Raw genomic sequence first — 26,858 nt, forward strand, 5'->3', positions numbered from 1 at the left:
ATCCTGTTTTCTCAGTGGCCAACTAGATGTCCATGGGAAGCCTGAGTTTCACTTGACTGATGTTCACTTGACCTTCTGCATCTAAGTAAAACACCACTCAAAAGGATTTGGGTACAATGATATGGTAGTCAAAATTTGCTTTTGTGTGAGTGTGTTTTACTTGTGCACACAAGCACACATGTACCAAAACTACGAGAAGATTTCAAATGAGGGAAATCCTAACTTTCCCCCAATAAGTAGGATGCAACTTCTACTGCAAAAAACAAAACAAAACAAAAATGTCCAAGGCCATTTTTTCCCCCATGTGCCTTGCTGATATGATAGCACTTCACCAAATGATGTTCAGCAAAGGCTCTCAGGCATGTTAAGTACATATTTTGCATAAGCTTCCAACTTGGTAAATGTAATGTTTTCACTATCATGACTTTTTGTATGCTGCCAAGGAGCACTTTAAACTACTTGTGCTTTCTGCTTTGTCAGTTTTATGGCCTCTGTTAAACATTACAATTTGAATATATATTGGGCAACGGGAGGAAGAGGAGATATCCAGCTGTACTGGCAAAACCTGAAGAGAGAGAGAAAAGATGTAGTTCTTAGCATGAATTGTGCTTTGTCATACAAATAAAAACTTGTACTGACAAAACCGATATGAACAGGTATTTCTTAGTCCATTTCAGGTGTAGAATCTTAATTAAATTTAAGCTTTGAGATAGATGGGTCATACAGTGGTACCTCAGGTTACAGACGCTTCAGGTTACAGACTTCGCTAACCCAGAAATAGTACCTCGGGTTAAGAACTTTCCTGTAGGATGAGAACAGAAATCGTGTGGTGGCGGTGTGGCGCCAGTGGGAGGCCCCATTAGCTAAAGTGGTACCTCAGGTTAAGAACAGTTTCAGGTTAAGAACGGACCTCCAGAACGAATTAAGTTCTTAACCTGAGGTACCACTGTATATGAAATATGTTCCCCAGCCCATGGGCATATTGCTAGGGCTGATGGGAGTCATTTGAGGGATCAAAACTAAGGTTTGTCAAGCTCAGTAGGGTTAGGGCTCCCATATGTCCTCTTTTTCCTAGACAGGTCCTCTTTGCGTGGACAGGCGGAGTCCCCAGGTTCTGAGCAGCCCCTCCCCATCATGTGGAATAACGACTCAAGACAACGTGCTATGGGATTAAATTGGCCACAACTTTATTAAATTTCAAATGTGGGTAGACCTTGGCTCAGGCATTGGGCGTTCTCCCTCCCTAGTCCCCAGCTGGGGACCTAGGGAGCATCAGGGTTATCCAGTGTTTGTGTGGGGGATGGGCTGGCTCTGGAGAACATATGTTCAAGCAGAGATAGCCACCCCCGTTACGCCGCGGCTGCAGGGGAGAGCAATGATGACCTTTCGGCGTACGGTCAAAGCCTCCCTTCAGAAACCCCTTTAACGGGGAACCCTGGTATCGCCACCGCAAAGAGGAAGATGGACTAAAGGATTCCGCCCAAGGCCTGATACTGCCAAAGTTGTGACGTTTTGCTACGGGAAAGGCGAAACCTGCCAATGCAGGGAAATTCCTTTCCGGCCCTTTGACAGCGACCTTAACATAGCAGCGCCCGCATACCTGTAAGAAAGGTTAACATGCAAAACCTGTGAAGAAAAGTTAACCTGCAAAATAAGGCATTAACTGAGGGTGGGTAGGGTGGGAGAAGCTCTGGAGCCAAGTGAGGATTCCCAGGTAAGATCCTCCCTCTATTGTGTGGGCAGGTAATCCCTCCCCCACCCAGCCTGATCTCCTTGGCAACGCTTCCCCGAGGTGAGATTGGACAACTGACTGGGGTAGGCGGAGACCTCCAGGTATCCCACCTGAGGGAAGGCAAAGCCAAGCCTATGCTGAATGGAGCCACTCCAGATCCAGGGGCTGCACGCATCCACGCAAAGGTCGCCCCCCGTTTTATGCGGGGAGCGGTAATTATTGGGAGTAAAATTTCAATCCAGGCAGATTGTTTGAATTTGTCAAAATGTCTGGGTTTTTGCAAACAGAACCAGAAAATGTGTGTGCGATTATTACTCTTTACTTTTTCCTGTCTCTATGGACACACCTGCCCTCTACAAAGACTTGCTATGCAAGCGGAGTTAGGAAGTGTGCATCCGATAAGCACTCTTAACTTTTTCCTATCTCTATGATGTGCCCACATGTTGGGTGTTGGGATTAGGCAGATTGACAGGCTGCTACCTAGACTTTTCTGAGCCGTTGACCATGCCAGTGCCCAGTAAGCTGCCTGTGAGCAGGTGGGAAAGACTCCCCAGGGAGGTCTCTGCTGTCACTTCCCTGAGGGGGGACTCTCTGTCTCCCTTTCCTCTTCTCTCTTTCCCCAGTTTAGGGTCTCCCATATACTCTGTGTGCCTCCATGCCAGGATCCCCACCCCATCCTAGTGCATTATCCTTATTGATTGCAATTAAGCTGACTCTGTTTTCAATATTGGAAAGATCTAATAAAAGAAAGAGAGAGCTAGCTAGTAAAAAGGATTCCCCCAAGTTCCCCCAGTCCTAATTAAAAGTTCTTTGTGTAAGGCAAATGGGCATTTGGATAGCTAGTGTGGAGATTAACCAAATCACCTTGGGTACCTCTAAACACAATTATTGAATGTAAGTTAAATTGCATAGCTCTTATGTAAGGTTGGGAAAAGCCCCCCTCCACATTTGTGTGGTGGTGGTGTCCTGAAATCTTAGCAGACTGAATAACCTAGTAAATAAAGTGCTGGGGGTTGGGGGAGGGACGTGGGTGGTGCTGTGGGTTAAACCACAGAGCCTAGGACTTGCCAACCAGAAAGTCTGCAATTTGAATCTCCGAGACGGGGTGAACTCCCATTGCTCGGTCACTGTTCCTGCCAACCAAGCAGTTCGAAAGCACATCAGAGTGCAAGTAGATAAATAGGTACCGCTCCGGCGGGAAGGTAAACGGCGTTTCCGTGCGCTGCTCTGGTTTAACAGCAGAGAACTGTACATATAGAGAGGGAATCTTTAGAGGGCCGTAAACAGCAGTGTGAGCATTGAGGGGAGGACAAAACAGACACCAAGGTCCTTGAAGAATGGAACACTCTCAATTCAGCTGAGTTGAGAACAGCATTACACAATCCAGAGAAGTATAAAATCTGAAGGGAAACTATACAGTGGTGCCCCGCAAGACGAACGCCTCGCAAGACGGAAAACCCACTAGACGAAAGGGTTTTCCGTTTTGGAGGCGCTTCGCAAAACAAATTTCCCTATGGGCTTGCTTCGCAAGACGAAAATGTCTTGCGAGTTCCTGCGGGGTTTTTTTCCCTTCCCCCCCTTTTCCTAAGCCCTAAGCCGCTTATCAGCTGATCCGCTAAAAGCCGCTAAACCGCTAATAGCACTAATCCGCTAAGCTGTCAATGGGCTTGCTTCGCAAGACGAAAAAACCGCTATACGAAGAGCCTCACGGAACGGATTAATTTCGTCTTGCGAGGCACCACTGTATTGTGTTCTTTACATTGTTCTGGCAAGGGGCATATCAGGTCAGTTCATACCACAGTGAATCAGTGAATCAGTGGTACCACAAAGTTTGGAGGTGACAAGCTGTGGCATGCTGACAATCAGGGGAGGCCAGGTGACTGCTTCCATTTTCATTAAAAACATCATAGCAAACAGTATGACTGTGATCTGAGCTGTGCTAATCAGGTGCCACCTTTAGAATTGTGGGGCCAATCAGAATAGGAAGGTTTACAGCTGGGCACACATTGGAAAAGAGTGGTGGCATGTAGGTAAACTTTGAACAGAGCAAAGTAAGAATTCAGGAGAAGAGTGACCTGATACTGGTTTTTATCCCAACTGGGATTCACAAAGACTGGATTCTTTAAGCACTCGTTCCTCAAAATAACAGAGAAACATCAAGGGGTGTGTGCTGCTGCTGCTGCTGCAGCTGCAGACTTTGTCCTTCTCATGGGCTTCTGAGAAGAATCTGGCTGGTCAGTGATCATCATGGCAAGCAAAAAGCTAGACTAGGTGGACCTTAGGTCTGATCAAGAGGTGATGCATTATTAGGCTACAGAGGAAGAAAATGGGTTCTTTGCCTGTCATTTGTTACGTCTATCATAAAAAATAATCTGTTCAGTTTGTGGTTTTGTTTTTTGTGTGTGTGCTCTTCTGTCCTTTGACACATAGTTCACAGATATAAAAAAGGAAGATGGAAAACAATTTCATTTTACAGCAGTGTGTACCAGTGTTTACCAGAAGATGCACTAAAGACCATGAAACTTAACTCACTGCTTAAGATTCCTCAGGTAAGTCTTTTTCCTGGTTGAAGTGGGCTGTAAATTCTGGAAGCACCACAGAGATATGTGGACCCATCCTGCTCTTGCCAGCATACCAAAGCTAATGAGAAAGACATGATTTTCATGGTAAGGAGCTGAGATAAGTCAGAGCTGAACCTAGTTTAAGTTTTAAATTTGGTAGTAAGCATGACTGAATCTGTCAATTTCAGCTTCTCATTTTTCCAGTCTTAAATTAAATTCTCCACATTTCCATATTACTTTGCAATTTTTTTTTTGGAAAAAAAAACAACAGCCCATAAAAATTCATCAGAATTTTAGTGTGAGTTGGCTCTGCCTGTCTTTGGCACATGTTTCAACTATTGTTGATCTCCCTGCCTTCTGCAGTACCTGTCTCAATATTCGCCAGCCACTACAGATATTTGGGCTTATTGGGAACTGGATCTTGTTCTGGAATGTTACACTGCACATTCATTTAATGTATGAAGGCATTTGTCTTTGAACACACACACAAAAAAACACCCACACATGCAATGTGAGGTCCTTGTTGAGAATCACAGAATCATAAAATAGTGTTCATGTGATTTTACTGTGTATATTAATTACTATACAGTAGTTCAGCAACTGTAGATGAAAAGGGAGAACACCTGAGAGAGGCAATATGATATATGAGGCAATGGATCACCTGCCTTCAAATCTCTGTTTTGCTATGATGCTCGTTCTGTCACTTTGGACACAGTCTTATTGCAGTCTTACTTATCTTCCAGGATTTTCATGAGGATGAGCTGGGACAACTCAAGAAATTATTTGTAGGAAGTGGGACCAAAGTGATTGTGATGAATAAACTGAAAATAATAATAGTTACAAGATGTGCCAGTTACATCCTATGAATACAGTAAATTGTCTAATACCAGGTGAGACTACATAAGAATGTATGAGCAAACCAAAGGTTGGATCAAACAAAATGACCATCTTGTTTAGCATGCTATTCTCATAATGGCCAACTAGCTTTCCTATGGGAAGCTTAAAAGCAGGACCTAACTGCAAGAGGTCTTTCCCCCACATGTGATTCCCAGGAACTGGCATGCTTCATCGAACAATGGAGGTAGAACATGGCTAGATGGCCTTGATAACCTTATATTCTATTCATCTAATTCACTTTTAAAGCCATCCAAGTTATTCATCTAACCCAGCATTGTCGATTCTGACTGAAATGAACTATCTGGAGTCCCAGGTAAAGGACTTCCTCATCAGCTGCCTTCTTATCTAAAAGCAAGCAAGCAAACTGTGTTTGAACCTGTGGCCTCCAGGGTACAAAGATGTGCTCTTCCCCTAGGATTTATCTGGTGATTGAAAATTGAAATTACAGAATAATATTGTTTCAAGATGGTCTGTGTTCTTTCCAAGTATATTATTTCTTTGCATAAAATAAGGGGGAGTGAGATATTTTATCATAAAGACACAGTGTTCTCTCCCCCCCACCCCCCACGTTTCTTCGTTTATTCCTTAAAGCCTGCATGACTGCAGAATATCCAGATGGAAGTAAAGCAGAGGAAAATGCTTTAATAAACTACTAAAACAAGAAGTTACAATGTGCTACTTTTAAAGCATGGATTACTTCTTAATCTCAATTCCTACAAGAAACTTCTGAGTAGTTTCCTTTAATGAAACCATTTTGATTTTTATATTTCTAAATTCTATATGCAGTTCATTCCCTGTTGCATTTCTGGTCTAATCCTGAATCTTGTCCCTTTTCTCATCTTCCCAACCCCCCCTCCCTTACTGAACTAAAATTCTAATAGTTATAGCGAAGCAATTTTCTGATGCAGCAAACTATTTTCACAAACTAGGTAGTAGTTGTAACTTCCTCTGAGAACTTTTTGCACGTTTAACTCCATTGGGTCACAAAGAGTCGGACACGACTAAACGACTAAACAACAACAACAACAAAAATCCTACCTGCCTATTGTTCTGTGATCCAAGCTCTAGACATAACAGTATACATGGATGCAATCAGGTAGAGGACATCACGCACTAGCTGCTGACTTGCACCCTGAATACAATGCCCAGATGAATATTTATATTGCCAATTCTTAATTGGCTTCCAGGTCAATCTGCACAGGAAGTGACAGTTGTACTCCTAGCAGATAAACATCTATATATTACACACCAGGTAGCGAAATTTGCGCTGACAGCCAAGAAGCTACGTTCCAGCAATGTGTATGCACTCCAATCTTAAGTCTTAATGTTGTAAATTTCTTTTTATGTTGTAAACTGCTACACGTTATGTGTATGATTTTAGATGAAAGTTTTCTATTATTCTCTGTCATCCATTGTAAGGCATTTGGCTATATACAATAAAAATTGATTGATTGACATAAGCAATACAGGGTCTTTTAGCATCCTTCTGATAAACCAAAGATTCATATCATATAGCATTCAGCTGCCACACTGGCAAATCAGGTGCTCATATATGGTAAGCCCAGAAGGGGAAGGACTGTAGGTAGAGCACCTGCTTTGCATTCAGAAGGTCCCAGTTTCAATCCCTGGCATCTCCAGGTATGACTGAGAAAGAATCCTGTCTGAAATCCAAATGGACCAGTTTCTAACTGATATTCATGGGTTGAACTATATACATACAAGCATTGTTGCTACTGGTTAAGAATTTAAGTGAACTGAATATTTTTTTTGAAGAAGAAGAAAAAATCATTATTGCAGTCATTTTAGGATGTCAAGGCTAGCTCAAACAGAGATCTATTCCTAGAGCATGCTTTTGGCACTGAAAATTAGCATCCATCTGGGTGGGTGGCTAAGATAGCCTTAAAATGTTGATAAATGCCCTCCATCACTATCAATTCCAACAGCAGATTAACCGTGCGACAACTGCTCTCTTCTTTAATTCGATAAGAGACACCTTAGAAAATAGTTTTATTGAGCTAAATCATTTCAATATACATTTAGGAAGAGGTTTCCTTTAATGGGAGGCAAGATTAAAATGCGTGATGAATTTGGAGACCAACTGGCTAGCAAGCAGTTTGGATGGAGAAATGCCTCATCGTTGCACTAGGTGCCAAAAACATTTGTATTTATGGTAACTAAAATTTGCTCAGCCATTTGTTGCTAGCAATTTGTAGCCTTGCAGGTGCTGACCGGTGGCTGGAAATACACACACACACACATATATAAATATATATAATTATTATGCTGTATTGGGCTCTGAGAACAAAGCAACTAAGCTCAGACAGTTGCACCACAAGTTTTTGACTTGCACAGAATTCTTCACTGACCTGAATTAGAGAATAGGTCTGTTCACACACAAAAGTCGTCCCAATATGGGTTCTCTTTCTGTGCTTACTTGAAATGGAGATATTGGTAAGGTTAGCCTTTAAAGATGCAACATACCTACGGGGTGAAGAAGACATGGAAAACAGTTTGTCATCAAACACAAGGTTACACAAAACACTTTATTCAGCTTATGGTCAAAATTCCTGAAAGTCATATGGAGATAGCAGAGATGAGGGAACAGATACACTCTAAGACTTTCCATGGTTCAGGGCACCAAGAGCTTTAGGATATTGGAGCACTTCCATTTCAGAACACCGCAGACACCAACTTGGAAAGATCCCACTCACAGGTAAATCTTTCTCTAGTTGTTAGTAGTTCCACAGTGGTGGTGGTTGGGAATACAGATGTCACCACTGTTGCTGTGGGATGGGTGAATCTGTCTTTATTAAGATGCTCACAGTTTTTTGTATTTCCAGTCTTAAGCTTAGTTCTCCACATGTTAGCACCAGTTTGCAAATTGCTTTTTAAAAATCTCATGGAAATGCATAGGCATTTTTGTGTGAATTTCGCCTAATGCATTTTGTGTGTGTGCCACACAACCTGATATACACAGTTTTGCAAAGCCATCTTCCCTAGCACAAAACCCCTTTGCATGTTATTTTTACAGATATATGCAAAAAAAAAAAATGCACACTTTTTTGCCAGTATATGCATTTTGAACTTTTAGTGATTTTCTAAGCCATTTTATTCTGATCATAGAATCACAGAATTGTAGATTTGGAAGGGTTCACAATGGTCATCTAGTCCAGCCCCTTGCAATACTTTACAATAGCAGGTTATGCAAGGATGGAGAAGCTCTAGCCCTTCAGATGTGGTTGGACTTCTACTGCCATCACTCCCAGCCTGAATGATCAATAGGCAGAGATTATGGGATATGTAGTCCAACAACATATGAAGGATCACACATACCACATCTCTGACTTAAAGTATAGATATATCAGAGGTATAGATAGATACACCAGAGAAGTCAGAAGCCATGTAGGTGTGGGTGACAAGCAGTGGAGAGAGATGTGATGTTAAAATAGGAGCAATAGGCAATAACCATAATCCATGGCTCATTTAGTCAACTATCTGGAGAATCTGAGCATCTGCTGTCTCCACCACAGGATCATGTGTCTTACAATGATACGTTGAAACAATTTAAAAGATATATCAAGCACAAAAAGAACTCAACACAGTGGGTGTGGGTGGGTGGGTGTTTGTGTCTCTGCACACACATAGTCTGCTCTGATAAGAAACTAATCAGCAGATGAAACACCAACAGTTCCATCTTGCAAACATCACCAGTTTACCAAGTAGCTGTTTGCTACACATTAACTTTTATACACAACTGCTTGGAGGTTTGAAGGACAGAAAGGCCAAAGAGCAGGAAGAAAGGTCAAGCCAGATAAGTAAAAGTCCATATTTCATAGAATTACTGATTTACTTATCACTTTTCCTTGTGGTTTGACAGGCATCCAAGTGATTAGGTTAACTCCTTCAAATAGATTTATAGGCTCCGGAGAATTTTTATTCAATTTACCCTTGGGGAAAAGTCTTGGCATAATGTCTTTATTGCTGGTGGTTGTGATTTTTTAAAGGTCTCAAGGAATAATGAGGAGCAGAGAGTGATGTCAAAGGCATTTGGTTACATTCAGGGATTCAGTAAGAAATATTTACAGCTGCAGAAGCATTTGAATGAGAGACACATTGCCGTCTGACTCCTTCGCTCCACCAGCACACACAATTAATGCTGTAGTCTCAAAAACCAAGTGTGTGTATCAATATAACCTTGCATACACTTATGCTTCCTTTGCTGATCACTGTGACATCAATGCGAATCATCAAGCCAAACAAAAGGGCAATCAAACCTCAGATGGTTAATCCAATTGAAAATAAATTGCAGCATTGTTCCTTCAAAAATAGGAAACCATAGTATAGACTCAACTAGTGTTCACTTTCCATTTGGATGTAAAGCTAAGCTTCTCCTAGACAAGTCTCTTTTCAGGGATGCTGAGGGAAAACAAGCATCACCCATGATCTCACATTTGATTCCAGGGCATATATGGAAAGAAAGCTAAAAGGCTCAGTTTTTAAGAGAGAGAAACACCTGATAATAAAACTGATAAATGTTTGTAGCCTGTGTGTCGTTCCAAATAAAAGTCACTTAATCCAGAACTGATTTGGTATGTGCTTCAGTTATGACAACCCATGGGTTACGAGGAATGAAGCCCAAATGGTACCTTCAACTGTCTGGCTTCTCCTTTTTCAAGTGGTCTGACTCTAGCCTTGTAGACTTGCCATGGACAAATTTAACGATGTTTGGAATTCATTAGTCTTGTTTATAAAAGTACTACATAATTTCTCTTTATTCCTGTTACTTACCTACCAGGAATATATGTCCATTTCACCTAAGGGTGGTGACAGAAATGAGTAACAGCTAGTTGTTGTCTTTGATGAGATTGAGGCCTCAGCTCAGGAGGTGGTGGTGTTACATGAAACCTACAAGCATCTTCTTTCACAATGCCTACTAGCACATCCCAGCCTTTCATCTTAAAATTTACCAGATTCAGTCTTTAGCAGCCAACAGTATTCCTCCTTGCCCACCTTAAAATAATAATAATAAAAATCATCTAACTTGATGAAGAGCAGTGGCGTAGCGTGGGGGGTGCAGGGGGGCCGGCCGCACCGGCTGCAACATCTGGGGGTTAGGGTTAGGGGGCGCAAATCCACGGGTTAGGGGGCGCAAATTACTTGCCTTGCCCCGGGTGCTGACAACCCACGCTACACCACTGATGAAGAGTTCTGGATAGCTCTAAAACTTGTACACTATTTTGTGATATTTCAGTTGGTCTTACAAAGATATTGCCCTAATATGGACATTTATATTTATTTTTAATGAGCCAATGCAGCCAGTTTAATTCTTTCCATTTGTTGAATATCACCATCTACCCATTTATTCCCCAGCCCTCCCCAATCTGTTATACGTACCTTTCCCTTCCTGATCTACCTCTTCTCATCTCACCCACTGTCAAGATTTAGACTGTATGTTTCTCATATTACACTGCAAAGCACTATGTACATTGACAGAATAGTAATAGGTGTCCTGCCCAGTTCTACAAGATCTGCCAAGGCACAGGAGAGTGATGAGCAAGCTTCAGGATACAATTCAGGCTCTCCTCTCTCCCTACTTCCAGTATGTAAGGAGGCATACAAAAAAATATTAACTGGATACAAGCTTCATTTTGTAGTCTGGATTTATTTATTTTGGAGAAATCACACATTACCCCAACAGAAAGAAATGGTACCAGGAAACCAGTGCTTCCAAAATTATGATTTCCCCTTTAATCTTTTCCTGTCACCTTTGATGATGTGTACAGATCTGAGTGCTATTTGTCCTTCATTGTGGCGGCTTGCAAGCTGGAAACCCAATTCTTAGCCTCGGGTGCCTACAAACAATAAGGTGTTTGCTGTCGATATGTTTTGTTGATTCACCAGGGCGAGCTAAGCTATGTGATGGGAACTCAGCTGAAGTGCTTCAGTGCTGTGGGATTTCATAAAACCCTGCAATAGACAAGGAGGACATCAGCACACACTGCAGTCCTCTTTTGAACTGCAGAGGCTCTGATCTGCTAGGGGAGTGCGACAAGGCAGAGTGTCTCTCCAGCTTGATCCAAAGAGACTGACTATTAGCTAACATCCAGACAATTGGCTGTTATTAAACCCAACACACATACACCCCGCAAGTATCCCCAGCCATGCTTAATGTGAGCTACAGTTAACCAGTCAGCAGGAACTAAAACAATTATGGATAATTTCATTGTAAGAAAGACCTGCATTGGGGAAAACAAAAAAACACACACCAAACTTCAGGGTTAATGGCAGGGGCTGCAGCTCTGGGGAGGTGGAGTGGTGAACTTGGACTTTTAAAAGACGAAAAGAAGGGAACAAATGAAAACAAAAAGGTCAAGGATTGAACTATGTTTTTATGCGATATGAAATTTAAGAAGCTGCAGCCATGGTTCTGATTGTTTGAGAGGTTGGGATTTTTTTATAACAGAAATGTTTTTTTTGCTGCTCCGACTCAAACTTTTCAGGTCTTCTTTCGGTAACTTTCAAATTGAAATAAATCATTCAGATGGGGGCTAAAGTCTGCTTCTTCCTTACATTAACCACAAAGGTAGACTACAGAGGGTGTCTGCAGTGTATAATAGCTACAGATTATGCACCAGTAGAGCAAGGACGTGCATGTTCATACCTGAATGTGAGCCTTTAGACTACGTTCTTCAGCTTTTACTGAGATCAGTGCTATGGGAAGAGAGACTTCAAATTATCTCCTCATTGGCAGCAGACAGCATAGTTGGGCATCCCAAACTTCCACCCTAAGTCCCCCTTCCCCTGAAAATGTTTGAGTTTTCTGCAAGTCTTTGGTTCTTCTAGGCATGCTGATTGCTCCCTTATGTATGTTAACAGTGTCATTTTGGCTACATAAAGAGAAATAAGTTTACATTTAACTCAGTGTTTCACCTAATCTACATTATGGATGAGCATTTTCCACATTGATCAAACAACACAAAAACAAAGATACACACACAGAGAGATAGCATAAATTTTAGTGATAATAAAGAACATTTGTATTTAGCATGGCATATTGCCAACCACAAGAGTACATGTGTGTATCAGTGAATCACTACACAGACACACACAAAGAATATTCATGTAATCAATATGTGAGTATGATCACATTAAGATAGCTGCTTCTGCAGTGTTTGGCTTGCATCCAACAATCTTTCTTTCTTTGGCGATCACTCGTAGCCGAGTAAGATTGTCTTCCATAAACACAGTTTCAACAATCGGTCCGTAAGTGACTGTGGAGGCCAATTCTGGACCCACACTTCCTTCCACAGTGGGGACATTGGTTCCTGGGCGGGAGTTGATCATGGTGTGGATTTGCCAAGCATGCCTTCGTCTTAGCACGTTTCTCCCTTACGTTCTGAGTTCAAGTGTCTTCAAAGCCCATGACATCTTTGGTAAAGGCTGTTCTCCAATTGCAGCACTCGCAGGCAAGTGTTTCCCAATTGTTGGTGTTTATATTACATTTTTTTAGATTTGCCTTGAGGCAGTCTTTAAACCTCTTTTGTTGACCACCAGCAGTACGCTTTCCATTTTTAAGTTCGGAATAGAGTAGTTGCTTTGTAATAGGATAATCAGGCATCTGCACAACATGACCAGTCCAATGAAGTTGATGTTGAAGAATCATTGCTTCAACACTGGTGATCTTTGCTTCTTCCAGTACACTGGTATTAGTTCGCCTGTCTTCCCAAGTGATGTGTAAAAATTTTCGGAGACACCATTGATGGAATCTTTCGAGGAGTTGGAGATGGCCTTTATAAGTGGTCCATGTTTCACAAGCATACGGTAAGGTTGGTAGTACAATAGCTTTGTAAAAAAGCATTTTGGTTTCCCTGCGAATGTCCCGGTCCTCAAACACTCTGCACTTCAATTGGGAGAAATCAGTTATGATTCCTTCCCCAGAACTGAAAGTTCTGTCATTTGGCTTAGTAGTAGAGAGCATCTGCCTAGGACTGAGAAATGTTCCTGCCTGAAGCTCTGGAGAGCCACTGCCAGTCAGAGTAGTGTCATGAGGTGGGTGGGTGGGTAGGCTGTATTCGTGGTTCCCACAGGGCAGGCTTCCTCAACCTCAGCCTTCCAGATGTTTTTGGCCTACAACTCCCATGATCCGTAGCTAGCAGGACCAGTGGTCAGGGATGATGGGAATTGTAGACTCAAAACATCTGGAGGGCCGAGGTTGAGGAAGCTGATCAGAAGGCTGGTGGTTCAAATTCCTGTGATGGGGTGAGCTCCTGTTGCTCTGTTCCAGCTCCTGCCAACCTAGCAGTTTGAAAGCACACCTGTGCAAGTAGATAAATAGATACCACTGCGGTGGGAGGGTAAACGGCGTTTCCGTGCGCTCTGGCACTCATCACGGTATTCCATTGCACCAGAAGCGGTTTAGTCATGCTGACCACATGACCTGGAAAGCTGCCTGTGGACAAACACCAGGTCCCTCAGCCTGAAAGATGAGCACCACAACCCCATAGTTGCCTTTGAATGGACATAACAGTCCAGGGGTCCTTTACCTTTTACCAAGAAACTTGTCTGGCTATTTCAACAATTTGAATCCTTGCTTAGATTTTAACCCCTATGGCAGGCTTCCTCAACAGGAATTTGAACCGCCAGCCTTCTGATCAGCAAGCCCAAGAGGCTCAGTGGTTTAGACCACAGCACCACCTTGGTAGTGGCCCATTAAGGTAGAAAAGGGAAGTGGTTTTGTGCCAGATGACAAATGGGAGTCCCCCCCTCCACTCTCCCTCAACTCACTGGTAGTTAGAAAGACAAAGGCCACAACTGAGAGCTGAGTTTGTGAGCCAGAAACTAGAAATAAGCTTGCAGGTTGAGCAGCTAGGAGAAGGAGAGAGATACCTGATTTCTGATGGGATCCAAGGCTGTGGTGTGGCTATGGGAGAAGCAAGATCTTCTTGGAGTGTAAAAGCAGTGAGCCCCTCCATCATAGGTTTAGGTTGCATATATGTGAAAATAAATTGTATATCCTAAAGACACCCCAGTCTCCACTGTCCCTCATTTCAAGGAAACTGAACCCTGGGTAAGAGGCTTGAACCCCTGAAATATCACACTGCTCAGAGATTGGGGTTGCATGCAACTGTAATAATAATAATAATAATAATAATAATAATAAATTTTATTTATATCCCGCCCTCCCCAGCCGAAGCCGGGCTCAGGGCGGCTAACAACAATCAACAATCAAACAATCAAATATTCACACATTCTAAAAATATTACATTATAAAATCAATTAAAATCAAATTAATGGCAACTAATTAAGCAAGATTCTAAGCAGGTTGCCAGAGGAGGGAGTCAGGCTGCGCCCTGACCAAAGGCCTGGTGGAACAACTCTGTCTTGCAGGCCCTGCGGAAGGATGTCAGGTCCCGCAGGGCCCTAGTCTCTTGTGACAGAGCGTTCCACCAGATTGGAGCCGCAGCCGAGAAGGCCCTGGCTCTAGTTGAGGCCAGCCTAACCTCTCTGAGGCCTGGGACCTTGAGGATGTTATTATTTGCAGACCGTAGGTTTCTCTGTGGGGCATACCAGGAGAGGCGGTCCCGTAGGTACGAGGGTCCTAGGCCGTATAGGGCTTTAAAGGTTAAAACCAGCACCTTAAACCTGATCCTGTACTCCACCGGGAGCCAGTGCAGCTGGTATAGTACCGGTTGAATGTGATCTCGCAGCGAAGACCCCATAAGGAGTCTCGCCGCGGCATTCTGCACCCGCTGGAGTTTCTGGGTCAGTCTTAAGGGCAGCCCCACGTAGAGCGAGTTACAATAATCCAGTCTGGAGGTGACCGTCGCATGGATCACAGTGGCTGGGTCAGGGCGAGAGAGATAAGGGGCCAACTGCTTAGCTTGGCGGAGATGAAAAAATGCCGCCTTTGTTATAGCTGTAATCTGCGCCTCCATAGAGAGGGAGGTATCGAAGATTACACCCAAACTCTTAACGGACGGTGCTGGCACTAGTTGCACCCCCGCAAGAGATGGGAGTTGCCCCCTCAATCCCATATCATCCCGCCCCAGCCAGAGGACCTCTGTCTTCGAAGGATTTAACTTCAACCGGCTCCCACGTAACCATCCAGCCACAGCTTCCAGACATCTCGCCAGTGTATCGGGGGCCGAGTCAGGATGGCCATCCATCAACAGATAGAGTTGGGTGTCATCGGCATACTGATGGCAACCCAGCCCAAAACTCCGGACAAGCTGGGCGAGGGGGCGCATAAAGATGTTAAAAAGCATCGGGGAGAGAATCGCACCCTGAGGCACTCCACACACCAAAGAGTGGCGCGATGACAATTCCCCCCCGAGCGCCACCCTCTGTTCCCGACCAGAGAGAAACGAGCGCAGCCATTGAAGGACTGTGCCCTGGATCCCCACGTCGGCAAGGCGGTGGTCCAGGAGTTCGTGATCGACCATGTCGAAGGCTGCTGACAGATCTAGAAGAATCAGCAGCCCCGACCCGCCTCGATCCAGCTGCCTACGGAGATCATCTGTTAGGGCGACCAGAGCCGTCTCGGTCCCATGACCAGCACAGAAGCCGGACTGGAATGGATCCAGAGCAGATGTTTCATCCAGAAACCTACCAAGCTGTTCAGCAACCGCTCTCTCAATCAATTCAGAATTGTAGACAATTCTGAGGAAGCTTCCTACATTCCTATGTGAAAACAGCTTCCTTTGTTTGACTGGCTAACAATTTTCATGCTGATGATTGCTCTCCCCACCCACCCACCCACAAGTGATGCTCCCAAGTTACATTCGTAGGTGTAAATGAATTGCAGAATAGAATTGGTGCATATATCCACAAAAGCACAAGAAGTGAAGATTTATTATTATCTAACGTGCACATTTTAGAATCCCCGTCACTTTATTCATGTTGGACCCTCCAGGATGAAATCACCTGCTGTGGAGGAAAATATCAGGTGTGCAACAAAGCTCCTGCTAAGTCGATGTCATCATTTTTCACAGAAACAACACACAGCTCCCCTACCTCTAACAAGCTATAATTTAGGACACCAAGCCTGTCTTCAACCTAATCCCCAGAACTCGGCCCCTTCAATTATTTAGTCCACTGGCAGACAGTTTCATTAACCCCCTCCTGTGCCATAATTTGCTCTGTCACACGAGAGGGAGGGGGGCAACTGCATTTCCAGCTGCTCTATAAAGTGGCCACAGTAAATTGAATTTTAAAAGGAGGCTATTGGTAGGCAGTCAAAGTCAACCAGGAGGTGAACTATGAACCTCCATGCCCTCAGGCTTGCCTGGTAGGTAGCAGTGTTGGGGGAAAGGAACAGGGATGAATGCTCTCTATTTGCTGGCTTTCAAGTTGAACCGAGAGGCAAATTAATTGCCAAATGCCGCTGCAAGGAGGAACACTTCTGTGCCTAAGGCAGTTGAAGGACGTTACAGGCCTTCTGGTAACCTTCTGCTCATATGAGCCCTTGACACTTGTAGATAAGTAGAGCATTAAGCTTATACTATTTAATACTTGCTATGTAATAGCACTGTTACGTCTTAAGTATCATTAATCACAAATAAATATAGCAATTCTAGCCATAGCAAGACTAAGCCAGAGACAGCTGGCTTAGTTTGTTGCAGAGAAAATAACAAAGGATTTTACCAACATTAGTTATATGCAGTGTACAGCCATTAACATTAATGGAGATTACTAACTTAGGTCCTATAATATTGGTGTGTTGGCTATAACCCAAAGAGTCTTGTGTTGGCTATAACCCAAATAGTATTGAGGGGAAAGGGAATGCACCATATACCGGTACTTAATTAGAGTTAAAAAAAATCCCATTTGAACATTACCCCTCACCCTAAATTGATCTGGGACCAATGGTCTCTGGGTCAGCAAGGGGTGGGTGAGCATGATGCAGGGACTTCCTATCAGTGTTCCACAGCAGGTGAGGAGGCATGCACAGCCCTAAGAATTACTATCGCTTAAATGGAAATACATCTCAACATAGTAAGCATGACTTGTGTGCCTGCTCAATCTGTTGACCAGGTACTGCTAACCAGGGCTTTCCCCCCACTAGAACTCAGTTCCGGCACCTCTCAGGTGGGCACCATTGCCATTATAAGAGAACAAAGGAGGCGTACATGGTGAGTTGCAGCACCACTTTTTCTAGAAAAACAGTACCGCTGCTAACTGTTGATGACCAACTTTTGTCCCCAGTGCAATCAGTGGCATGTGGTGAAATTTTTCATAGGGGAACAATAAGGGCCAGAAGCTCCAGCTTGTGAGGGTGATGGGGGGGGGGCTTATGTCCTGTGTGGAAGCATCACAACTCCCTTCCTAAGCCAGGCAGAAGTTTCCCAGGGTTTGGGAAGGAGGTGCCAGGCTTTAATACTTTAATACTTCAATTTACCAGGAACATTTAAGGGACTAGCCTAGTCCCCCATATCCACTGAACACCCCACTGATTGCAAAAGTGCAATAATAGACATCTCTCCACACATGAACATGTACATGCACACATGTCCCATAAATAAATCCAATTGATCTTTGTGTATATGTTCCATGTCTCACTTCAATCCATTTAGTTCTATGGGTCTACTTTTCACATGGCTCAGTTGATTATTTTCTCATCTAGCTGCAGCTTTGAGTTGGTATTAAATGCCAGTATAAAGGATCCTAGTATTTAGGGGTGGCTTTGGGGAAAGGTGGGAGATGATTGGCGCTGTGGTCTAAACCACTGAGCCTAGGGCTTGCCAATCAGAAGGTCAGTGGTTCGAATCCCCGCGACGGGGTGAACTCCCATTGCTCCCAGCTCCTGCCAACCTAGCAGTTTGAAAGCATGTCAAAGTGCAAGTAGATAAATAGGTACCGCTCCAGGGGGAAGGTAAATGGCATTTCCGTGCGCTGCTCTGGTTCACCAGAAGCGGCTTAGTCATGCTGCCCACATGACCCGGAAGCTGTACGCTGGCTCCCTCGGCCAATAAACAAGATGAGCACCACAACCCCAGAGTCGGCCACGACTGGACCTAATGGTCAGGGGTCCCTTTACCTTCAGGGGTTGGGGGAGCAGTGGCGGAGCTTCTTGCTCTGGCACTGGGGGTGGAGAGCAGGTGGGGGAGTGGCATTTCCGTGCACTGCTCTGGTTTCGTCAGATGCGGCTTAGTCATGCTGGCCACATGACACGGAAAAACTGTCTGCGGACAAACGTCGGCTCCCTCAGCCAGTAAAGCAAGATGAGCACCGCAACCCCAGAGTTGTTCGTGACTGGACTTAACTGTCAGGGGTCCTTTACCTTTACCTTTGCGGAAAGGTTGCCATGGAAAGAGGGCCCTGAAACTTTCTACTGTACACAATGGAAGGTCATGTGCTGTCCAAAAAGTTGTCCCAAGCTTATAATACTCACATGGTCATCATGTATGTAGGCTCCCTTCCACATCAGCTCTACCCCTGGCCCTGGATTCACCAGAAAGCTATCCTGTTCTCTGGAATAGTACTGTATCAGGCACTCTGGGTATTATGGGAAATTTAAAGTAGTTCTTAGTAACCTGCTGGGCTCACCAAGATACTGGTGTGTAGCAAATGCTGAGAGTGCTGGGTGCTTCTACCGGTCTTGATAGTTTTCATGAGCCAAATCACTTGACATGACGTGAAACTGCTTTTCACCAAAGAATCCTGAAACCTACTGAATGGCTTTCCAAACATTGTCAATTTACTGGAGACACAGAGAAAGAAATAACTGCTGTCTAATCGTATAGCAGGAAGCAGGCTTTCTTAATAGTTCAAAACACTGCGGGGTAAACCACAGTCAAAATGACCAATAGAAAAACCATTATTCTGATTTATTTATTTATTAAAGAAAAGATGCTTAATCATAAGCTTTGGTAATGTTACACGCAAGAGAATAATGGTACTTTGGCCAATGACTGCACAGCCCCAGAGAGTTTTGAACAAAGCATTTAAGCAATTAAAGGGTGGAGGGGGAGATTGTAGTTTGAATTGTGGAGGATGTCAGTATGGACATTAAGTGTCCAAAGCTTTAAAATCTGTTTGGCTTCCTGTTGTGGAAAGAAATAGGAGTGCTTGAGATCAGCATTCAAGTGAGTAATGTTCTGGAAAATATAAAGAGAGACATTCACTAGCCGAAGAAAAACCAATGTGCCCTTCAGGGGGAGAAAAAGTCCCTAGTCTCTACCATTTATCTGAAAATCTAAGACATACATTATTATAGCCTACAGGTGAGGTATGTTTCTGGAAGGGCCACCACAGCTCAAATACTTGTGCAGCAGGTGATTGTGGAGAGAGAGAGAGAGAGAGAGAGAGAATGAATATGGCTGCATACACACAGTAGTTTATTCAGCTTTCCTGATGTTTCCCTAACTGTTAATTTCCACAGAGTACAGCATAAACTTAGCACTCATTTCTGTGCTTTTTGCAAACAGAGAGCTTAACTTGCACTATATTCTGCTATATTTTCAGAAGTGGCTTTTATGTTGTTTGAAAGATCAAATATAATGCAGCAAATAAGAATTGTACAAACATCCAGAAAATGAAATAAACTGCTATGTGAACACAGTGTATGGATTTCAGAACTCGTGGAACAGTTCTGTAACTGCAATACTCCCCAGCCTGCCTTGTGTAGAGACAGAATTAGTTTTTCCTCCATGCCGCAGGATGGAGATCCTGTGGCCCTCTAGATGTTATTAGACTCTGAATCTCATCAGCCTCAGCCAGCATGACCAATGGCCAGGGATGATGGGAGTCAGAATCCCTACAACTTCTGGATGGTGATGGGTAGGGATGTGGGGAATTCAATTCAGTTCTCATTTAAAGGTGAATTTGCCAAATTTGAAATTTCTGAAACAAGACACAAACTGCTGTGGCTTAGGGACAGTGTTAATCCCTTGCATTGCTCCCAACCCTCATTTTCAGAACACTTGAAAGCATGTGGGCCCCAGTCTTGCAGAGTCCCCAACCCTTCCACAATCCTTCCCATGGCTCTGTACATTCAACATTCCCACTGAAATCAGTAGACCTACTCAAAAGTATGCTCATGTACTGCTGCAGCTAGAATAAGCCATTCCTTGCTTAATTGCAGAGGAAAGAGCTAATAAAGTGAGCAATGAAATCCTTACATCTTGAAAGGGGGATCTGTTTAACCTGTACTTTAAACATTTTAAGGATGCAAGCTCATGCTTCTCCATGAAGCTTCAGAGCCATAAATTGCATTAGACATTCTGTAACTTTTGAGAGAGAACAAAAAACATATTTGTAGGGGCTAGGAGATCATTGACTATGCATGCGGCATTGTGGAAAAAAACACCCCACATTGAAATAAATCACTTTTATCTTAATTTTATTGATTATAATTGTGAAATATGTTCCCCAAGAACACGAGCATGGAACAGATGTTGAAGGCTTAATTTTTAGTATTATTGTATTCCATTAAAATCCATTCTTTTGGCAATTCTGCATTGTAACAGGAGTTTAGTGCACTGGGAATTGTTTTATTAACCACTAAGATCTATTATAAAAAAGAGTTCAAACTTTTTGGAGAGAAATACAATGTCTCCATGGAGACTGTATACTTTCTAAAAACTCTGGTGCTTGTCTACTTCAAGAAGGCTGGGCAGATTTCATTATGTCTTTTTGTTTGTATTTGCTTGAGCTTGTTCCATTTTTAATTGGAAACTCATTATATAACAAGATGAGACCCGAACTTGTTTTTAATTTCCTGTGTGTTTTGTCATCTTAATTTGGGTTACCTTGCATCATGTTATAGTAATCAGGCGCAATAAGAAATAAACACAAAATGGCATAATGTTGAGAGAGAAGATGGGAAAGAAAGAGAGAAAGTAATAGTCTTACTAAAAATTGATGTGGTAGTGCCTCTACCACAATTGTTTTGAGGCATATCTTGGTATATTAAAGAGAGACAGAGACTGAAAAGCATTTACACTAGAATATCTTAGATGTAGGAGCAGAAAACTTTCAGACCCAGCAATTCTGTGAGGCTCACACAATGTGGTAATACAGGCCACAATCAGTGGGGGATGGTGATTATTTGGACTGGTGAGATACAAAGCTGAGAGTCCAACAGTTGGTGAAGCCAGAGCCAATTTCAGGCAGTGCCAACTATTTCTAAGTTTGTCCCCAACCTTGTCCCCACTGTGTTGTGCAACACTGAGACTAAGGAGGCGAAAGCTGACAGCCAGGCTAATCTCTGGACTGGTTGTAAGCAGGAAGGCAAACAAATGGTGGCTGGCTGAGTGAAGACTGAGGTTAGTGGGGCAGTGCCCCATTTGCCCCACTCGCCCATCCTCTACTCACCACAATTTTGTATCATAGGGGATGATGTTACTCTAGCAGAGGAGAGAGGCACAGGTGGGTGGCAACTGCTGACATATTACCGGAAGGGGTACGCCAGCACAAGATGGGGAAATTTGAGAGAATGACACAGACAGTGTAGGCTTGATTTCTAATCTTTCCCATCTTGTACTGACAGATCCCCACAAGTACTACACCTCCAATCACCTTACATCTGTGTAAGGGTTTTACTAATCTCACTCAAGATCTGGTTCAACAACTAGGTGTAGTGCTGTACTTTCTCTAGTGCTGTCCAACAGTCTGCCCTCAAATTAAAGTTGTCTTTCCCTGTGAAGGAGGCTCCCAATTTCTTTGCCCCAAACTCAGGGCACATGGGAGTTTATTTAGCATGTCTCTGGCATTTTGGTGTGTGTGTTTTGCTTCTGACCTTACATTTATAATTGTGAAATAGATGAGGGTGATGTGTATGGTTTTTTTTTTAATGTAAAGTAGACAAAAATATCATTAAAGTTGCAAAGGTGTACATTTCAGCAAGGCTTATGAAGAACCATAGGGCACAAAAATAATTGAAGAATGCTTTAAGCAGTTGACAACAACTGGCTTCCAGATAAGGTCCGATTTCAAAAATCTTCTTTAGATGAGAAGACCTAAAAGTATTTCAATGTTCTGAATGCAGTTTTCCCAACTGGGAACACTTAAGGAATGTTTATCTGCCCAAAGAAGTTACTAGACTCTGAGAGGATAATGACACTGCAAGGGTATCATTTGAGGGAGGTACCTCAATCTACCCTCCAATTTTATTCTTGATCAGTCACTGCTAGTTTAGACCCTCGTTTGGGTGCCAGAGTTTGTGGGTGCAAGGCACCCACAATTCCTGGATTTAGTCACTGTTAGAATTTAATTGGGAGGTTGTGGACTTTCCTTCCTTGGAGGTTTTTAAGCAGAGGTTGGATGGCCATCTGTCATTAGCTGAGTTTCCTGCATTGCAGCAGCTTGGACTAGATGACCCTTGGGGTCCCTTTCAGCTCTACAACTCTATGATTCTAAGATGAGCTCCTGTGAGATACTGGATTTAGCATGTTAAAATAGAGGTCAAACCAGCTTTCCATGTCAGGCAATTGCCTGGGGAGATGGACCATTAAAACGGAACAAAGGGAATAGGCACAGCTATCAAGAAAGTGATTGACAAAGCACAGACTCTCTACCAGCCAGCAGATGGATGGAGCCCCACCCTGAGCTCATAGATAGTGAGTCAGTCAAGGTTTTTGTCAGGGGGAAGTCTTAGGATTCCAGTTGTCATAATTGTGGGGGAAATGTGTCAGTCTGTCAAAGGCAGCAGTGGGCTAAGTGTTTGAATCAGAGGCTGCAGAAATGTGTATCACTTTGAATTTATTTGCATTTATTTACATTTTATTCCTGGTAATCTTTTTATTTTAACCACTCTGAACAATATTGTATCATCAGTAAACTTAGCTATCTCCCTGCTTACCCCTATTTTCATAATTTATGCACAAGGCAAGTTCATTTTCTACATGCTTCCTGTAGGACAACTTTCCATTTATTCCTGCTCTCTGCTTCCTGTTTCTTAAACAGTTGCAGGTGCATAAGAGGAAATCTCTTACTACATACCTATTAAGCTTACTCAGGAGGCTTTGGTGAGGGACTTTGGGTCAACTTCACCACCTCTGTCCACAAGCTTTTTGACACCCAAGGAACTCTAAAAAGTTAGTGAAGCCTTGTGGAGGCCTTGTAGAAGCTATACTGAGTTTTGCTTCAGCAAGATTTCTTCTTCTATATACTTGCTAATTCCTGCCAACCTAGCAGTTTGAAAGCATGTCAAAGTGCAAGTAGATAAATAGGTACCGCTCCGGCAGGAAGGTAAACGGCTTTTCCGTGTGCTGCTCTGGTTCGCCAGAAGTGCCTTAGTCATGCTGGCCACATGACCCGGAAGCTGTACGCCGGCTCCCTCGGCCAATAAAGTGAGATGAGCGCCGCAACCCCAGAGTCGGTCAAGACTGGACCTAATGGTCAGGGGTCCCTTTACCTTTACCTTTATACAGTGGTACCTCGGGTTAAGTACTTAATTTGTTCCGGAGGTCCGTTCTTAACCTGAAACTGTTCTTAACCTGAGGCACCACTTTAGCTAATGGGGCCTCCTGCTGCCGCTGCGCTGCCGGAGCACAATTTCTGTTCTCATCCTGAAACAAAGTTCTTAACCTGAAGCACTATTTCTGGGTTAGTGGAGTCTGTAACCTGAAGCGTATGTAGCCCGAAGTGTATGTAACCCGAGGTACCACTGTACTTGCTAATACTATGTTTAATAATGCTTTGAACCAGTTTTCCTGGAATAGACATTAAGCTAGCATGCCTTAATATATTAGATCCCCTCTGGATACTCATAATGGAGATTTCCCCCATGTTTCAGTGTATTCTAGAATACAAAAGAGAAAGGCAAGATCATATCTTCTTTCATCACTGAATCTCTCTTCAAAAGAAAGGATGAACTTTGGGCCTTACTAAAGTTTAGCCCTTCTTTACTAGAAACCCTATTGACTTCTGTCAAATATAATAATCTCCCCCACGCACTCCACCAGAGGAGAAACCATTGAAATATGGTTTGCTATCTTTTTTTTCTTTTTCTTTTTTTGAAATGTCATTGCTAACTTTACTTAGCCTTTACTTACCAATGTAAGTCTTTGGAAGAGAGGAAAATTGCCATTTTGCATCCATGTTGAACATACTCATTTTCCAGTTTGTTGATCCTCCAATCCCATTGTTCCATCTCACATATGGTCTCCAAAGTACAGTGGTACCTTGATTCTAAAACTTAATACATTCTGGGAGTCTGTTCCAAAACCAAAGCATTCCAAAACCAAGGTGCACTTTCCCATAGAAAGTAATGCAAAATGGATTAATCTTCCAGACTTTTAAAAACAACCCCTAAAACAGCAATTTAACATGAATTTTACTATCTAAAGAGACCATTTATCCATAAAATAAAAGCAGGAAACAATGTACTGCAGTCACACAATCAATCAATCAGTAGCTGAACTGGGTTCCACAGAGTCACAAAAACAAAAAAAAGAGCCACAAAAACAGAAACACAAAATAAATAGCCAAAATGGACAGAACTCAATGTAACACTCAAAATGGAAGTGTGGTACTCAAATCAGAAGCGTAATCATCTAATCAGAAGTGTAGCACTCAAAACGGAGCACGTTCGGCTTCCGAAAAAGGTTCGCAAACTGGAACGCTTCCATGTTTGCAGTGTTTGGGTTCCACCTTGTTTGAGTACCAAGGCGTTTGAGAACCAGGGTACCACTATAGTAGATCAGTATTGAACAAGTCTGTTTCTATCCAACATACATTTGTTTGAAAGTATGTGCTCAGGATAATTGTAACCGGAATCTTGAACTTAATTGTACTCTCTGGAGCTTGTGCATGGCAAGTTAGAGACACATTAAAATATCATTATTTGAAGTGCTTCTGAAACTCTGACCTCTTGAACTGACCTACAGACATTTTCAATACTTGTAGATGCATTAATAATGTCTGCAGCAGAAGGCGTCAATTTTGCTCGTCGGCCCAACAGAAAAGATGGCAATGTGAAAAGCCGTGTGACTGATCAAGTGATAGAGTGGTACCTTATAATGCTTCCATTAAGGATTGTGAAATGCCCATTATGCCTCTATGAAGAAATGATCTTTCAACCCTTTAGCAACAAAGGGTAATATTGCTGGAATGGCATTGAGATTCCGGGATGGTCATGGTTCTAGCTAAGACTGGAATAATTTTAGACCATTTTTAGTGGCATCATTTTGCAGGGGTGAAAATATGAAGAGCTTCCCACTTGGCTTCCTTTTTAACCTTTTAATAGGATTTAATAGGACCTGTGAGGCCAGTGGAAGCTATCCTCCCACCACCAGAACCATTGCACATGCTTAGAACAAAAGCCACAAAACATACATAGGATAGAGAGAGATGTAGGCTGGAGACGTTTTTGCTTTAGATAAGTAGCATGGAAGAGGAAAGGTGTCACCATCCTTCACATGCAATGAGGCATGAAATTCCTGAGCATGAAATTATTATACAACCATAGGTCCTTACACGATTTCTGCCTTCAGGCAGAATCATGAGAATTGAAAGGGGAGGGATATTGTAAAGGGGTAGTCATGCCTGTCTATTACAGCAACCACTCAAAAAAGGATTCGGGGTACAGCATCTTAAAGATATATATATATGTATGTATGTATGTATGTATGTATGTATGTATGTATGTATTTCCTTTCATCATCTACAATTTGATATAGAGAAAGAAACATCTGGTCTTGACTGAGTCCTATATACATAGAAACAAACTTACGGATAAATTCTAGAAAATTTATAAAAAGGTAAAGGTACCCCTGCCCGTACGGGCCAGTCTTGCCAGACTCTAGGGTTGTGCGCTCATCTCACTCTATAGGCCGGGAGCCAGCGCTGTCCGCAGACACTTCCAGGTCACGTGTCCAGCATGACAAGCTGCATCTGGTGAGCCAGCGCAGCACACGGAACGCCGTTTACCTTCCCGCTGGTAAGCGGTCCCTATTTATCTACTTGCACCCAGGGGTGCTTTTGAACTGCTAGGTTGGCAGGAGCTGGGACCAAACGATGGGAGCGCACCCCGCCGCGGGGATTCAAACCGCCGACCATGCGATTGGCAAGTCCTAGGCGCTGAGGTTTTACCCACAGCGCCACCCTTCAGAAAATTTATACTCATGAGTTATTTTGTCAAAGAATTGTAACTTTTAAAAGTTTCTCATAACTCATTGAGAGCTTTTCCTTAAAAAAACAACCCCACAATGTTCTGGGTATTGCAAGGGATTTTCTACCTGAGTAAAGAGTCTTAACTTCTCATCACTCCAGAGTTTTTAAAAAACACAAAAAACTAACCCTCGGTGTCAGCAGAAGCAGCATTAATGAAACATGAACAGTCAACATTAATTAGTGGTAATGGAAAATTAAAACTTGATTATAATTGCCATGAATCTGCGACACTGTGCCCTCTGTAGAAATATATAAGGAAACTAATTAATTAGTATAGTGTTGCATTATTTTTACAATAATTTCATTAAACATTAAAATCTAAAAAGGGGTAAAAAAGGAGTTGGATGGCATTAAGCCATTAAAATTTAGAGAAAGAAATTTGGGATACATGCTCAATTTGTTTTTGAGTTGTTATGGGATAGAAAATTGTGGGACCTTTTTAGGGTGGGTGTGTTTATTTGTCACAGTTTTTGCCTGTAATTCCTCCTAAGCAGTGGTTGGCAAGGCATCTCAGTAGATCAATTGCCAAAAACAGCTTTTTACTCAGCTCATTA

The sequence above is a fragment of the Podarcis erhardii genome (genome assembly GCF_964252035.2).
Source record: "Podarcis erhardii genome assembly, chromosome: Z".
NCBI lineage: Eukaryota > Metazoa > Chordata > Lepidosauria > Squamata > Lacertidae > Podarcis > Podarcis erhardii.